This window comes from Chrysemys picta, chromosome 10, assembly GCF_011386835.1.
Source record: "Chrysemys picta bellii isolate R12L10 chromosome 10, ASM1138683v2, whole genome shotgun sequence".
NCBI classification, from domain to species: domain Eukaryota; kingdom Metazoa; phylum Chordata; order Testudines; family Emydidae; genus Chrysemys; species Chrysemys picta.
Genome location: NC_088800.1, coordinates 46,808,137 through 46,824,342, shown reverse-complemented (window position 1 = coordinate 46,824,342; position 16,206 = coordinate 46,808,137).

Below are 16,206 nucleotides of genomic sequence, written 5' to 3'. Positions count from 1 at the left end.
GAGCCATCAGAACCCACGAGTGGTCACACTAACCCGGAGCTCCCACAGCCCTTGCGATCACACTGAGGAGGGCTGGCCACAAAATAAGGATGTGAAAAATGTCGAGGTTTCAGAATGTGTTCATTTCAAAGTAGAATGAAAACTCAACCTTTCAAAACTTCTTGTGAAAAAGCACACAGAAAAGAGCCACCCCTACCCCCTGAATAGCCACTAGCATGCTGGTAAACTGGCACGGAGCACCCCACCACCTCTCAGCTCTTCTAACCAATCCCGGTTTGTTGTAGAACAAGGACTTTTATACAAGGAGACTCTTTCTGGTGGCACCAGGAAGACTGGCATCCTCAAAGACAGTTGGCAGTTCCCACTAAGTATCGGGTAAAGCTCTTGAGCTTAGCCCATGATCATCCCAGTGGCCATTCTGGGGTGAACAGAACCAAAGACCGGTTGGGGAAGTCCTTCCACTGGGAGAGAATGGGCAAGGACGTTGCTAATTATGTCCGGTCTTGTGAGGTGTGCCAACGAGTGGGAAAGCCCCAAGACCAGGTCAAAGCCCCTCTCCAGCCACTACCCATAATTGAGGTCCCATTTCAGCGAGTAGCTCTGGATATTCTGGGTCCTTTCCCAAAGAAGACACCCAGAGGAAAGCAGTACATACTGACTTTCATGGATTTTGCTACCCGATGGCCGGAAGCAGTAGCTCTAAGCAACACCAGGGCTAAAAGTGTGTGCCAGGCATTAGCAGACATTTTTGCCAGGGTAGGTTGGCCCTCCGACATCCTTACAGATTCGGGAACTAATTTCCTGGCAGGGACCATGAAAAACCTGTGGGAAGCTCATGGGGTGAATCACTTGGTTGCCACCCCTTACCACCATGAAACCAATGGCCTGGTGGAGAGGTTTAATGGAACTTTGGGGGCCATGATACGTAAATTCGTAAATGAACACTCCAATGATTGGGACCTAGTGTTGCAGCCGTTGCTTTTTGCCTAGAGGGCTGTACCACATCCCAGTTTAGGGTTTTCACCATTTGAACTTGTATATGGCCGCGAGGTTAAGGGGCCATTACAGTTGGTGAAGCAGCAATGGGAAGGGTTTACACCTTCTCCAGGAACTAACATGCTAGACTTTGTGAGCAACCTACAAAGCACCCTCCGACACTCTTTAGCCCTTGCTAAAGAAAACCTAAAGGATGCTCAGGAAGAGCAAAAGGCCTGGTATGATAAACATTCCAGAGAACGGTCCTTCAAAGTAGGAGACCAAGTCATGGTCTTAAAGGCGCTCCAGGCCCATAAAATGGAAGAGTCGTGGGAAGGACCATTCATGGTCCAGGAGCGCCTAGGAGCTGTTAACTATCTCATAGCGTCCCCCACCTTCAACATAAAGCCTAAAATATATAAGCAGTCTTGCACTGATATCTGTGCTCTATGTACTTGCTCTGGGGAGACAGAGGCCTTCAGTTTCCAGGGCTGTCTTTCTCCAGCACTAAATCCATTATAGAGAAAATGTTATGGATTGCTTCTACTTCTCGTTCCTCATTTCAGCAAATACATTAACCTACATGTGTTCCTAGCACAAGGAAGAAAGAGCTGATTTCCCCCAGTTCTCTCTGCAGCGAGATGCTAGCTGGAGACCTGGTAGTATCGGTAGATTGGCCAACAAGGAAGAAATGATTGGCCAAGCAATGCGCGCCCAGCTCAATGGCATTTCTGTTTGCCTGTCTGTAATGTGATAACCTTTGAAAACCACCTCTGAACAATTCCAAAGAGCCAGGGAATGTTTTGGGCACCAGTGGGCAGAACCCTACTGACTGTGCGGGAAATTAGAAATGCCTGATTTGCACTAAAATCACCATTTGGTGACTCAGGATGAAGGAGTGAGGTGTGACCTCCCAGAGGCCTACAGAAGGGAGGCAGAGTCGCCCCGGATAGTGGGGTGAGACAGTGACCTTAGGATTAGGGGTCCTGGTGAGGTTTAGGGCTAGTAGGCCCCTTGCCCCCCAGTCCAGCCCCCCAGCTGATCCCATTGCCACCACTCTGGCTCCCACTGCCCCAGACCCACTACTCTACTTTGAACCCTACTGATTTTGGTGAAAATTGGAAAACTAGAAAAGCCTGATCCAGTTTTCTGATTCTCACCAAAGTCAATAAGGTTCTGACCAATGTAGGTAGACGAGGGGCCCAGCTGTGTGTCCAGCTTGGCCTATATAAGTAGCAAAGTGCATGAGCCTCTAGTATCCCGGAAATTATGATGAGCTCACCAGTGTGATGCACAGTGATGACTGCTGTAGAGGAAGCAAAATCATCAGATGAACTTCATTGAGTGGACTAGTGAGAGCAATAAATCTGATGGAAGGTTTGGAACTCATGGGCCTCAGCTGCTTTGACCTGATGTCAATGGTAAGCAATGGAGCTACTCTGGTTTACACCTGCAGGAATCTGGTTCAGGATCTCTGAAGGAGGATGAAGAGGACCTCGGGGCATGGTTAGTCCAGAAGAGAGGGAATGGAAATGACTCTGCATTAGAAATTGACAATTTTTTAAATCAAAATGCTTTTTCCATGCTCAATGCTCCTTCACCAAATGGAATTTTTGCATTTCTATTTTTTGGATTTTCTTCAACATTTTTCAGTGGCTGGCCATTGCAAACCCTCAAGTTAGCAGGTTTTGGATGAAAATTTTAAACAAAAATGAAAAATTTCCATTTTGGGCAGAAAATAAAGTACAGCTGTAATCTACATAGGGACAAAATGCTGTTACGAAAAAGGAGCAGGATCTGTTACTCCTATCATGCCGACAACAAGATGTTAGAACATAGAAATGGAAGTCTGGCTCATCAGTTGGTATAAATCAGTGTACTCTGTGGATTTCAGTGGGGCTCTGTTGTTTTACAGTATAGCTGAGGCTCTAGCCCTATGAACTAAGTGGATCAGCCAGTCATGCCTTTCTCATTCATTATAGTGACTTTAACTCAGCAGTTCTCAACCTGCGGCCCGTGGACCGCATGTGGTCCAATTACCACACAGTTGTATGCTAAAGGCCGCCGGGTCACGTGGTGTCCAGGGTGCCTGGCCCAGCAAGATCACCACCTGGCCCTGCAGAGTCTGGGCTCAGGGGCTGCCGCCTGACCCTGCAGAGGCCAGGATCTGGGGCTGCCACCCGGCCCCGCACAGCGGAATCCGCGGTCCCTGCCACATGGCTTCCCACCCAGGACTCCACTCCTGGCCCCACTCTGTGGACGGGTCTCTGGGTGGGAGGCACTGGGCATAGTGGTCTGGGGGGGGCGCACTGTGGTTCTCAACCTGCGGCCCAGGTAACACATTGTGAGCCGCATTTGTGGCCCACAATGATAAATAGGTTAAGAACAACTGCTTTAACTAGATCAGAATAACAACAAGAAAATAAAATGAGAACAAAAATGATTCAAGCTAACACAGTGAGGAGACCCATCCAATTGCACTTCATCACGGGGTTCAGTTTCCAGCCAACTCCAGCTGAAAAGCACACTCAATTGCCAGAGCATCTACAGGACAGAGCTAGATATCACCCCTGAGCAGTGGGTGAAGGTTTTTGACTGCTCCCAAATGGCTGGAGACCCGCTGTACTCTGCAGGGACAGACTAAGGTCAGGCCATGTAGGATTTGTTCCTTAAAGAGATGTTACCAGATCTGCCCGTTACTTTGGGGTATGCACATTTATTCGGGTTATTCTTCTGGAGGGGAGGGGGTTTCTGTAATTCTGTCAATGTACTGCTTGTGTCACTTGTTTTTTTCATATGGAGCTCTACTTCTCCCTTATGCAAGTCCCCTCCCAATGTAGCTATCCTGCAGGACCTAGGTTCCCTAGGGCTGGGTTTCTCCAGCCCCAGACTGGGATGAACACACCCACACATACATGAACAGAACAAGTCTGAGCGGACTGGGTCAATCAGCACTTTCAAGCTGACCCCTGATATGTCTCTGGACTCAGTGGGCTGGATCGAGCAGCACTTTCAAGCTGCCACTCCTATGCATCCCAGATTCAGCACATCCCTATCCCCACTCTCACATCACAATTGTACTGGTAGTAACCTACTTGATGAACAAACCCCACAGTATTTTGGGCGCTGCAGGGATCTTTAGCTTAGGTAAAAGAAGCGTTGCTCTAGGGTAAATGGGGGAAGCTAAAAACACAAAAGTAAATTTCAGCAAGAGAGAGAGAAGCAACCAACTTAACCATACAAGTTATGTATTGAATAATAGTGATAACTACACAAGGAGAGTCTAAACCAACATAGCATACATTATTAAAGGTTAATACCTAAGGTAGAAAGGAAAACAGAGAAAGAAGGGGTTCTCAGCACTCCCTAAAGCTTGAACTGGTTGGGGTTCTGTCATAACTATAAAGGGAAGGGGAACAGCCCTCCTGTGTACAATACTATAAAATCCCTCCTGGCCAGAGACTCCAAAATCCTTTTACCTGTAAAGGGTTAAGAAGCTCAGGTAACCTGACTGACACCTGACCCAAAGGACCAATTAGGGGAAAAGATACTTTCAAATCTTGGTGGGGGGAAGGCTTTTGTTTGTGCTCTTTTTTGGGGTGGGGGGGGGAGTTCGCTCTTGGGACTAAGAGGGACCAGACATCAATCCAGGCTCTCCAAATCTTTCTGAACAAGTCTCTCATATTTCAAACTTGTAAGTAAACAGCCAGGCAAGGCGTGTTAGTTTTATCTTTGTTTTCTCAACTTGTAAATGTACCTTTTACTAGGGTGTTTACCTCTGTTTGCTGTAACTTTGAACCTAAGGCTAGAGGGGGGTCCTCTGGGCTCTTTAAGTTTGATTACCTTGTAAAGTTATTTTCCATCCTGATTTTACAGAGATGATTTTTACCTTTTTCTTTAATTAAAAGCCTTCTTTTTAAGAACCTGATTGATTTTCCCTGTTTTTTAGATCCAAGGGGGTTGGATCTTGATCCACCAGGAGTTGGTGGGAGAAAGGAGGGGGGATGGTTAATTTCTCCTTGTTTTAAGATCCAAGGGGTTTGGATCTGTATTCACCAGGGAATTGGTGAAGAGTCTCTCAAGGCTACCCAGGGAAGGGAATTAGCACATTGGGAGTGGTGGCAGCGGACCAGATCTAAGCTGGTAGTTAAGCTTAGAAGTTTTCATGCAGGCCCCCACATCTGTACGCTAAAGTTCAGAGTGGGGAAGGAGCCTTGACATGGTGGCAGAGCGGTGGGATCATTTTAAACCAAAAGCCAGTAAGATTTTTTTTTCTCCTTTCTAGCTGCTTGGAAAGCAGAGCTGAATTTAGATGCATATCTTATCTATCCTTGCCTGAATGCAGAGGTGTTAAGTTTTTTTAACAAGGGTCTTTGTTAAGAGAAGGGTTCAAGCAGTGAGCAAACAGTTGGCAAAAGGAATTTACAAGCTGAATTGGTTTTTTTTCTTTCTACCTCTCGGGGATAGCTAGTTAGAAAGTCTCTGTTACCTAAGCCAGCCCTGAGCTGAGTTCATCCCAGTTTCAGTGAACTTCAGAGGGGTGTGGCCCAGCACAAGAAAGCAGGAAAATGACTACCAGTGAAGCAGCTAATAAACTAGAACTGGCTAGACTGGAAGCAACAGAGAAAGAAAATGAACATAAGAGACAAATGGAACTAAAACAATTAGAAATTAATGCAGAAAAAGCCAGGGAAGAAGCTGCCCACAAGAGAGCTATGGAGCAGAGAGAAAAAGAGATGGAGGAGAGAGAAAGAGAGAGGAAGCATGAACTGGAATTAGCAAGGGCTAGGCAGAAAAATCCAGCCAACCCTAGCAACCACTCTCCAGGTACCGCTTCCCATCCCAGAAAATTCCCCACCTACAAGGCAGGCGATGAAGCAGCACATAACCCTACCCAAGAGGCTCAGCCAGAGCCTGAAATACAACATAGTGCACCAGCGGACAGCGGTTCACAGTCAATGGAATATAGCCTAAAATATACCATGTTAATTCTCTTAAGCCCTTTTATTTCAGAGAATTAAAGGTTTTCCAGTTTACAGCCCAGGAAACAGATGACACGGAGTGGCCTGAAGCTGTCTACTACGAAGGAAAAAGTGATGGTGGCATGGAAGAGGTGAACTTCTCCATGACCCTTGGATGTCTGCAGCGGCAGCAGATCAAGGAGCTGTGCACTAGCTTTGCGCCAATGTTCTCAGCCACTCCAGGACGGACCGAACGGGCATACCACTCCATTGACACAGGTAATGCTCACCCAATTAGAACCCCACCCTACCGGGAGTCACCTCATGCCCAAACTGCTATAAAAAGGGAGATCCAGGACATGCTACAGATGGGTATAATCCGCCCCTCTAAGAGCGCATGGGCATCTCCAGTGGTTCTAGTTCCCAAACCAGATGGGGAAATATGCTTTTGCATGGACTACCGTAAGCTAAATGCTGTAACTTGTCCTGACAACTATCCAATGCCACGCACAGATGAGCTATTGGAGAAACTGGGACATGCCCAATTCATCTCTACCTTTGACTTAACCAAGGGGTACTGGCAAGTACCACTAGATGAACCCGCCAAGGAAAGGTCAGCCTTCGTCACCCAGGCAGGGGTGTATGAATTCAATGTACTCCCTTTCAGGCTGCGAAATGCACCCGCCACCTTCCAAAGACTTGTAGATGGTCTTCTAGTGGGATTGGGAGAATCTGCAGTTGCCTACCTTGATGATGTGGCCATTTTTTCTGATTCATGGGCAGAACACCTAGAGCACCTAGAAAAAGTCTTCAAGCGCATCAGGCAGGCAGGACTAACTGTTAAGGCTAAAAAGTGTCAAATAGGCCAAAACAGAGTGACTTACCTGGGGCACCAGGTGGGTCAAGGAACTATAAATCCCCTACAGGCCAAAGTGGATGCTATCCAAAAGTGGCCGGTTCCAAAGTCAAAGAAACAGGTCCAATCCTTCTTAGGCTTGGCCGGATATTATAGGCGATTTGTACCACACTACAGCCAAATCGCTGCCCCACTGACAGACCTAACCAGAAAGAAACAGCCAAATGCAGTTCAGTGGACTGATGAGTGTCAAAAGGTCTTTAACCAGCTTAAGGCGACACTCATGTCTGACCCTGTGCTAAGGGCCCCAGACTTTGACAAACGGTTCCTAGTAACCACAGATGCGTCCAAGCAGGGTGTGGGAGCAGTTTTAATGCAGTGAGGACCAGATCAAGAATTCCATCCTGTCATGTTTCTCAGCAAGAAACTGTCTGAGAGGGAAAGCCACTGGTCAATCAGCGAAAAGGAATGCTACGCCATTGTGTATGCACTGGAAAAGCTACGCCCATATGTTTGGGGATAGCGTTTCCAACTACAAACCGACCATGCTGCGCTAATGTGGCTTCATACCACCAAGGGGAATAACAAAAATCTTCTTCGGTGGAGTTTAGCTCTCCAAGATTTTGATTTTGAAATACAACACATTTCAGGAGCTTTTAACAAAGTGGCTGATGCACTCTCCTGGGAAAACAGGAAACAGGTTGCATCCGAAGAAGTGAGGTTTTTACTCACGAAAGCTTATGCCCAAATAAATCTGTTAGTCTTTAAGGTGCCACCAGACTCCTTGTTGTTTTTGTAGATACAGACTAACACGGCTACCCCCTGATACTCTCCTGGGAAAGTTTCCCAGAATCAACTGGTTAAAAATTGTTCTTGGAATGTGGGACATACTGTTAGTTTTTATATAATCAGTAGTATGTCTAAGGTGCATGTGTCTTATTAACTCTGTTTTCTCCTAAAGCTCCAGGAAGAAATCACAGCCAGTGTGGAACCGGCTGTCCAACACTATCTGTGATTTGGGGGGGGGGCGTGTCATAACTATAAAGGGAAGGGTAACAGCCCTCCTGTGTACAATACTATAAAATCCCTCCTGGCCAGAGACTCCAAAATCCTTTTACCTGTAAAGGGTTAAGAAGCTCAGGTAACCTGACTGACACCTGACCCAAAGGACCAATTAGGGGACAAGATACTTTCAAATCTTGGTGGGGGGAAGGCTTTTGTTTGTGCTCTTTTTGGGCGGGGGAGTTCGCTCTTGGGACTAAGAGGGACCAGACATCAATCCAGGCTCTCCAAATCTTTCTGAACAAGTCTCTCATATTTCAAACTTGTAAGTAAAAAGCCAGGCAAGGCATGTTAGTTATATCTTTGTTTTCTCAACTTGTAAATGTACCTGTTTGCTGTAACTTTGAACCTAAGGCTAGAGCGGGGTCCTCTGGGCTTTTTAAGTTTGATTACCCTGTAAAGTTATTTTCCATCCTGATTTTACAGAGATGATTTTTACCTTTTTCTTTAATTAAAAGCCTTCTTTTTAAGAACCTGATTGATTTTCCCTGTTTTTTAGATCCAAGGGGGTTGGATCTTGATCCACCAGGAGTTGGTGGGAGAAAGGAGGGGGGATGGTTAATTTCTCCTTGTTTTAAGATCCAAGGGGTTTGGATCTGTATTCACCAGGGAATTGGTGAAAGGTTTCTCAAGGCTTCCCAGGGAAGGGAATTAGCACATTGGGAGTGGTGGCAGCAGACCAGATCTAAGCTGGTAGTTAAGCTTAGAAGTTTTCATGCAGGCCCCCACATCTGTTCCCTAAAGTTCAGAGTGGGGAAGGAGCCTTGACAGGTTCCCAGGTGATGGTGGTAGCTCAGGGTCCTGAGGGCAGGAGACAGGCAGAGCCCCCAGCACAATCAGTCAGGAGATGGAGTCCTAGTGAAACTGATGCAGAGCTTGGGTCTATGCATCAGAACACTTACTTGAACATAGGTAGGGGTTTTTGTAGAGAAACATCAATGGTTCAAGGGAGAATACTAGATTTGTTTATGGGTAAACTGATGACTCAAGGGTTATTTTTAGGCTAGACAATAGGAGCTGATCACTCTTGGCTATGGGTGGTGTTTTCTTCCAGGGAGCTCACAATGTAACTAGGCTGCTTCAGTATTTTGGATATCAATCAAGGAGCAGAGATTCCCAGGATGCAGTGCTTCCCTGCTTTTTCTGGTCCCAGAGTTCAGTGCGGTTCTCTGTTCTTCATTCTATATGCTAATCCCTGTCCCATCTTTCATGCAGATGAAGCTAGGGGAGTTGTCTGTGCTCTCCATTCTGTATGCAAATGGGGAGGTCTTAATCTTGTCACCCTTGTCAGGAGGGGTCTAGGTGTGTTTCCCAACGCCCTTCACTGCTCTGTGCAAGCCTTTTCTCTGATCAGTCTTGGTTCAAGCAGAGACCGTGGGGGAGGAGGGTGTCCCTCATGAATCAGACAGGCCAGACACTGCGCCCTGGTTCCCCCAAAACTCAGAGCTGACTGGTATCAGAGAACAGCTTCAAAACTGAGATACACTGGGCTTGTATAACAACATCTCCATCTTGGTCCAGTGGAGGAATTGAACCTGCTATCTGATCATAGGACAGCATTAACCTTATGGCATGAGGTAAACAACTGGCTCTGTCAGCCTCCAGGCAGTAGTGCTTATAAACCTCAATGGCCACTAGCCAGCCACAGAAAGCCACACTGTGTTAGGGTGGGTTATCCTTCACCCCCTCAGCTGCAGCTAAAGTGAATAGATGAGGAATTTCCCATACAGTGGGGCAATGTGCTCTCTGGGGGTAAGATTTCAAAAGTGCACTAACATGCTGCATGTGAATTGGTCTGTGTAGACCCTGCTGGTGTGCACTGAAGGATCCTTAGTGTGCTTTGACATAGGACTGTTTCTCTACTGCACTTCAGTGAAGTGCATTGAACTTGTAATGCACACCAGCAGGGTCTACACACACCAATTAATGAGCAGCATGTTAGTGAGCTTTAGAACTCCCACCCCTGGAGATCATATTGCCCTACCACATAGACAAGCCCTTAGTGTTCAGATTTACTCAACTCCCCCATCCCCTACCATTTCCATTGTTCTCTGTCTGAAGGACACTGGGGAACACACACAGCTTCTTCCCTGATCACCAATCTTCCAGTGATTGCAGCCACAGCCCCTCACATCAGCACCTGTAATCATTCTCTATTAATTGTAAATGTACATTCATTAACGTCAGGCCTTGGGTATTTTTTCTTTCACCTCTTCCTTTGCTTTGGCAGGTTATATAATTACTCCCAGATTCGCTAATGTGGAGCTGCGGATGATTTATTAAGGGAACGTTGACAGTTAATGACAAAATAAACTCTGCAGATGTATTCTTTCTTCCCTTTGTTAGTGGGGAAGATGAAAAAGCAACAGAAGGGAAGAGCAATAAACAAAGCTGCAATTACACGGCCAAAACCAATTAATTACATTAATGAGTTAATGTCATTGTTAAGATGTGGTTTAAGAGCTGAGCATGGTTTGGTGGCAGACCAGAGCAGCCTCGTTGTTTTGACCACCAGCTGCTAGCAGATGTGTTTTGCTCCTTGATCTGTACAGACCCAAGCTCCTGTGAATCATAGAGAGAACTGCACTCTTAGAAAATGGTCATGGCAAAAGCATTGCATGGCTGGTGGGTCTTGCTCACATGCTCTGATTGTCAGACCTGGAGTCAGGAAAGAATTTTTTGCCTTCCTGTGCAGTATAGGGTGTGGCTCAACCACTGGGATTATCTGGGCATGCCCAGTGCTGGCCAGGCCATCCCTAGGGGAGTGCGGGGTGGAGTGGAAGTGACGTCACTTCCGGAACTCACCGCGCCAGGGGCGGGTAGGGGAGGTGGTGTCTCCCCAAACAGCCAGGTGTGGCCCTGCCCATACTCCGCCCCTCCCCCCCCAGCAGGGCTGGCCTTGCCTTACCATGAGGCGAACTGAGGCAGCCACCTCAGGTGCCAGACTGTGGGGGGGCGGGGATGCCACTAGGACCCAGAGTGTAGAAAATTGTGTCTGCTGCTGGTGCATATGTATTCTCTCTGTTCTAGATGCACAGAAATGGTGGAGTGCTGTGCTGGAGGAAGGAGGGCACAAAAGACATAACCGGCAGGCAGGAGAAAAGGTGAGAGGGAATAACAGAAAGCAGCAGGAGCTGCAGGGAGACAGAGGAGGAGGAGCCTCTTATGTACCTCTCTAGCACCCCCAGGAGCCTGGACTGATTAACACCAGCATCTCAGGGAACTTCCTGTTTCCTGCTGCTTCCCTGAACCCACTTGAGGAGAACAAGCAGTCAACTGAAATAGTAGGAGCCAGTTAGGCCCTTAGACGCTGATATCTTCCCTCACTCAAGCCCTGCTATCAGCCTGCTTATTTATTCCCTTCAACTGAGTGTTGAGAGCCATTATAGCTGGCACAGAACAGCAGTCATGAGTGAAAGAAGAAAATGCCCCTCTGGGGCAGTATTCAGAAAAAGAAAGAAAACAAAGGAAGCTTTTCTATCAAAGCAGGAAGGAGCTCTCCTGAGATACACGGACACAAATGTTCACGGTGACCCTTCCAGCCCCAGTGAGGATGTGGATGGTGAGGAGATGCCTGATCTTCCAGTTAGTCAGAGTGCAGGTGACCTGACAGCTACTGCAGCATCCATATCTCCATTTCAAATGCATGTAACCATGCACATTCCTGAAGAAAAGTGTAGATCAGAGAAGAGTGTGATGGAGGTGCAAGAAACAGCTGCTGCTGAGTTTAGTTCCTTAAGTCTAGGTGATCCAGGACTGTGGACCCACTTGAGCAGTAGCCCGAGGGACTTCCTTGTACTGCATGGGCCACAGCAAGTGAAAAACTTCATGTTCCCCAAAGACAATGAAAATAGAAGTTTCCATTCAACACATTACTGGTGTGAAATCCCCAATGGTGACAAAGTGGAGAGGCCATGGCTTATGTACTAAAAAAACTAGAATGCTGCATGCTGTTTTTGTTGCAAACTCTTCCAGTCAAATGTTCCAGCCACATTGGGTTCTACAGGAACAAAGGACTGGAAAAATCTGGCTAGAAATCTGGCATGCCATGAGAAGGCAGCAAATCACCAGAGAGCATTCCATAGGTGGAGAGAGCTTGAGGTGAGACTAAAGTTAAAGGCCACCATAGATGATCAGCATTAAGAGAAGATGGCATCAGTCTCTTTACTGGCAAAATGTTCTGAAAAGGCTCATTACCATTGTGAGAATGCTTGCTACCCAAAACCTAGCACTGTGTGGCACTTCAGATCAGCTATATGTGCCAAACAATGGAAACTTCCTTAAAATTGTGGAGCTGATGGCTGAGTTTGATGCTGTACTCCAGGAGCATCTAGGACAGTGGTTCTCAAATTGGGACCGCCACTTGTGTAGGGAAAGCCCCTGGCAGGCTCGGCTGGTTTGTTTACCTGCCCCGTCCACAGGATCAGCTGATCGCGGCTCCAACTGGCCACGGTTCACTGCTCCAGGCCAATGGGAGCTGCTGGAAGCGGCGCGGGCCGAGGGACATATTGGCTGCCACTTCCAGCAGCTCCCATTGGCCTGGAGCAGCGAACCAAGGCCAGTGGGAGCCGCGATTGGCTGGACCTGCAGACGGGGCAGGTAAACAAACCGGCCCGGCCTGGCAGGGGCTTTCCCTACACAAGTGGCGGCCCCAGTTTGAGAACCACTGATCTAGGAAGAGTCATCACCACTGATCTAGGAAATGTACACACACCACTACCTTGGAAAAACAATTCAAAATGATATCATACAGTTACTGGCAACAAAAGTCAAACAGAAGATTATGGCAGATCTGAAGTCAGCAAGACTCTGTTATTCTGGACTGCACACCTGACATCAGCCATACGGAACAAATGACTTCAATGGTGCATTTTGTAACAGCAACAGAACCTAGTGAAAATGTCCCTGCAATGGTGACTGTCAGGGAGCATTTTCTAGAATTTATTGACATTGATGATACTACAGGAGCTGGTATGACAAATGTGCTTCTTAAAAAGCTGGAAGATACAGGAATTGCGATATCTGACATGAGAGGTCAGGGCTACAATAATGGTGCCAACATGAGAGGAAAGAACAGAGGAGTGCAGACACGGATCCGAGAATTAAACCCTCGAGCTTTTTTTGTTCCGTGCAGTTCTCATTCATTGAACTTGGTGGTCAGTGATGCAGCATCAGCTTCTAGTGAGGCTGCTGAATTTTTTAATGTAATTCAAAGCATCTATGTATTTTTCTCTGCATCAACTCATCAATGGCAAATTTTGAAGCAACATCTGGGAACATCCTCTCTGACACGGAAACCATTGAGTGCCATATAATGGGAAAGTCGAGTGGAGGCGATAAAGCCTATCAAACACCAAATTGGGAAGATAGATGATGCCATAGTTGCCATTACGGAGGATAATGCTATGACAGGAACTGTTTGTGGAAGAACAGTGGCAGAGGGAAATGGAATCACCAGAAACATACATAACTTCAAATTTCTGTGTGGCTTAGTGTTGTGGTATTACATACTGTTTGAAATAAATGTTGTAAGCAAGAGACTCCAAGGTGTTGACCTTGATATATCTGGAGCAATGGAACAACTGGACAAAGCAAAGTCATACCTACACAGTCTTACCCATCAGATGAGGGATTTCAAAATGTTCTGAAGAGTGCACAGAAGTTGGCAGAGAAACTTCATACTGAAACTATTTTCCCACCCATTCAAGAATACAAGAGTCACTGAAGAAGAAATTTTGATTACAAGGCACGGGATAATCCCATAAGAGATGCCAAACAACAATTCAAAGTTGAATTCTTTAACCTGGTGCTAGATTGTGCAATACAGTCAGTTGAAGAACCTTTCATGCAGCTCAAGGAACACAACAGTATATTTGGGATGTTGTATGATATTCCAAAACTCCTCACTATACCTGAAGAAGACCTACACCAGCAATGCAGGGCACTAGAGACAGTGTTGACACATGATGATATGTGCAATATTTATGCGATGATTTAGGTGATGAACTGAAAGCCCTTTCAAGATATATTTCAGCAGGATCAACTCCAAAGGCTGTTCTGGAATATATGTGCACAAATAAAATTACCACCCTCTTTCCAAATGCTTTTGTTGCTCTGTGCGTACTTCTAACACTTCCTGTAACAGTTGCCAGTGGAGAATGCAGCTTCTCCAAGCCGAAGTTAATAAAAACACATCTAGGCTCCATAATGACACAGGAGAGGCTGGTCGGCCTTGCAACCATCTCAATAGAGCATGAGCTGGCCCAGACTATGGACCTTCATCAGGAAGCAGTTCAAATCTTTGAAACCAAGAAGGCATGGAAAGCACCACTTTGATTATTCAGACAGATAAAAATGCCAGTGTTAACCATGCAGACAAGAAAAGTAAGATTTGCTGTTCAAGCGTTTGAAAGTTAAGTGCTAATTAAAATTTTTGACCAAGGCATTTTAAGTTGTTAGTTCTCCTTTATTGGGGTAGGTAGCAGAGCAGAACCATGAGAGGAGTAGAACAGGAAGAAGGCAGAATTGAGACCTTTCAATGTTTTGGCCCAAGCGAGGGGGCATCATTTGAGCTCCTCACCTCAGGTGCCAAAATGTTGTGGGCCGGCCCTGCCTCCCAGCACTCCGGGACATGCGCTCTCCCTCAGGTGGAAGGGCCAGGGCTGGGGGCAGCCTCCCCCAGCTAGCAGGTGACCAAAGCGCGGGCCCAGAGAAGTCACCCCGATTCGCTGTCCCCTAGGGATAGCTCTGAGTGCTAGAGTCCTAAAGAAAGAAGTGCCAGAACTCCAGAGGTGGTGGAAGCTTGCTCTGAATGTGGGGGCTGAGGTGCATAATGGGGGGCAGTGGGAGGGAGCAGAAGTGAATAGGAGACAGTGGGGGGAGTTGGAAGAAAGATTGGGGATCTGGGGGAGGCCCAGGGGAGTAGAGCCTGGCTCACCTCCACCTCCCTGTTACCTGTGCCTGGTGGAAAGGGCAGGGAGTGGTGCATAGGGAGTGTGGGTCTTGGACAGACTTTGCTCCATCTCCTCAATGTGCTGCTGTGCTCACGGTCACAGAAGTGGGGGAAGCAATATGCACCAGGTATGAGAGGGGGAGGAGGGGAAAGAAGACTGTTACTTGTTTGAGTCAGTCTGGTTCCTTTGCTCCCCTTAATTGGACCTTGTGACAAAGCTACTCACTGGGAAGTTCTGTAGATGTACATACCACTTAAAAGCAATGGTCCCTGCTTCGAAGAACTGCCTGTCTACAGGGAGTCATGCAAAGAAAGGCCACAGGACAACAGTTCCAAGGTCAGAGGTCATGGGGCAGCCATCCAGTTAATGAGTCTGTGGCAAACTAGTGGCTTTCTGTGGATTCTGCCCAAGCCTGATGAAACCAATGGCAAGACTATCGTTGGCTTCAATGGACTTGGGCTCGAGCCCTAATAGTACAGCATGGAAAGAGCAGGTTTGGGTTTTGTAAATCTGTATTATTAGTGTATAAATTAACATCCTGAGTCAGCAAAGCACTTAACAGATCTTGAGCACTTGCTCACAGTTAAATGAATGCCTAACGGGTCTGCTGAATAGGGATGAATTTAAATAGGTGCTTGAAGTTAAGTCCCTACTTAGGTGCCATGTTGAACCGGGACACAACAGAGTTAAGGGGGCTTCATATTTGTAGACTGAGCTGCCCTGGGGAATTGGAGTCTATCCCTGCCTGTTCCACAAACTTCCAATGTGTTGCTGGGCAAGTCACTTACTGTCATATTCTGGGGTGCAATCCAGACTGGTAAGGGGTTGTGCCACCATCTACCCTGTAACCCTGAGTGCCTTAAATGCTGCTGGGGCTTCCAGCTGCACACCAACAGCCAGCAGACAAGCATGCAGTCCCCTGAGCCTCTGTGGTGCGTTGCAGTTCTGGTTCTGTGCTCTGACCCCAGCAGCCTGCCTACAGCTCACCAGCCCTGCTCAAGCCTCTATCACCCAGTTACCTGATGCATGAGTGATGCCAACACACTCCCAGTCCCAAATTTCCCCTGCCCTTACGTGTCCAGCACTCTCCTGGGACGCTTGTAGAAGTTATAAAATTTGTGGGTCCCTTTAAAGAAACAGTATACTAGCAGCTTGCCACCTTACTGGAGTTAACACACACTCTAGGGGATCAAAGCACTGGACTGGTTTATAGTAAAAAGTAAAACACTGTGATGGGGTGTTCACCCCACACTTGCCCTGAAAGGATTAATGACAACTAAGAAGGGGGGTAATTAACCCAATAGGCCACAGGTGAGGGGCCGCCCCAAGCAGAAAAAAAAAAGAAACAAAGAAAGCTGCGATCGCAATCTGCAGCACTTCATTTTTTGGCAACAATTCG